The sequence below is a fragment of the Brassica oleracea genome, chromosome C4 (genome assembly GCF_000695525.1).
Source record: "Brassica oleracea var. oleracea cultivar TO1000 chromosome C4, BOL, whole genome shotgun sequence".
Lineage (NCBI taxonomy): Eukaryota > Viridiplantae > Streptophyta > Magnoliopsida > Brassicales > Brassicaceae > Brassica > Brassica oleracea.
In genome coordinates, this window is record NC_027751.1 from 13,558,521 (window position 1) to 13,560,228 (window position 1,708).

The following is a 1,708-nucleotide window of genomic DNA, read 5'->3' on the forward strand; positions in this document are numbered from 1 at the left end:
ACGACAGTGCCGGTGAGGGTTTGAAGATTCCCGAGCCGGAGACGACATGGTTCGAAGAGTTGCGAGTGAAGGAAATGAATTTTGTTTTTTTTTTTTTATTCTTATAACACAAGGGTAGTAGTGACATTTTGCCCTTTTATGAATGTCATTTTTGTGACTTTCATTTCCTGGTGTCATTTTTGTGACATAAACTTGAAAGGTGTTCTTTTGGACAATTGCCCTTTAATTATAACTAAAATATATTAAAACACTAATGCCAAAGTCATGCAATCCTTTAAAAGTACTAGATTCGTGCGCGGATTATATCTTTTAATTTATTTACATTTTATTTTTGAAAATTAGGAGAACAATTTTTTTTAATTTCTTAAAAAAATATTATCTTAATTTTCCATAATCTTCTAATAAATGGATAATATATATTTTGTTAATACAATTTTTTATTGTTTTAGAATATGATGATATGACGATTAAGGAAAAACAATGAGAAAAGTAGATCGAAGTTGTTTTTTTCTATTTATCTTTGACTCCACTTAACTCTCATGTAAATTAATTTAATTTTCCTTTTAATTTTAATTTTGCCTTTAATTTTCTTTTAAAATTAAAGTTCTAATATTTTTTTTTTTTTTGACACAAAAAGTTCTAATATTTTTTTTTGTAATTCACCTGAAATTTTATTGGCATGAACTGTTTTGCTTCGAAACAAACAATGTTCATATGAGCCAATTAACCATCGAAAACATATGAAACTGCTCGAACAAATAATGCAAAACTTCACAAACTTGAAGATACGACCATATATATAATACTTGAGATCACCAAAAACAAACTGAGCGGTTGTTCTTAATTAATACTCAACTCGGAGGCCCTCCATGTATGATAAAAAAACAACCAATAAAAAGGGTTATACAGCCACGTCAGCTTTAGTCGAGACAAACTCATATTGGTTCTATTCACTTGGACTTATAATAATTTATTAGAAATTTTTGGGTTCACCCCCTAGGTTGAACCTCTGGATTCACCAACCAATAGTGTTTGAGTATTTGATATTTGATATCTTTTAAAAAAAGAAAAAAATTGAATTTCCACATAAGATTATATTTTTAAAATAAAACAATAAAAATACATAAAAATAGTTACAAAAAATAAATAAATAAATATTGATAAACTTTTAGCAAAATACTAAATCCTATACCCTAATCACTAAACCCTAAACCCTTGGATAAACTCTGAACTCTTGGATAAATCATAAACTCTAAATCAAAAATATTTAAAATTAAACCCTAGAGTTTATGATTTATCAAAGGGTTCAGAGTTTACCTAAGGGTTTAGGGCTTACCCAAGGGTTTAGGGTTTAGTGATTAGGATTTAGGGTTTAGTGTTTTGCTAAAAGTTTATCAATATTTATTTATTTATTTTTTGTAACTATTTTTATGTATTTTTATTATTTTATTTTAAAAATATAATCTAATTTGGATATTCAATTTTATTTCCTTTTTTAAAAGATATCAAATATCAAATACTCAAACACTATTGGTTGGTGAACCTAGGGTGAACCCAAGAATTTCTCATAATTTTAAGTGGCCATTTAATATACAACCCATCAATCCTCCATAAAAAAATTAAAATGCTCGAAGCAAAGCAATGATCTCTGACTTCACCACTTCTCTATCATTGTTCCAAATCTCTGCAATTTGGCCGTTTCCGTGTA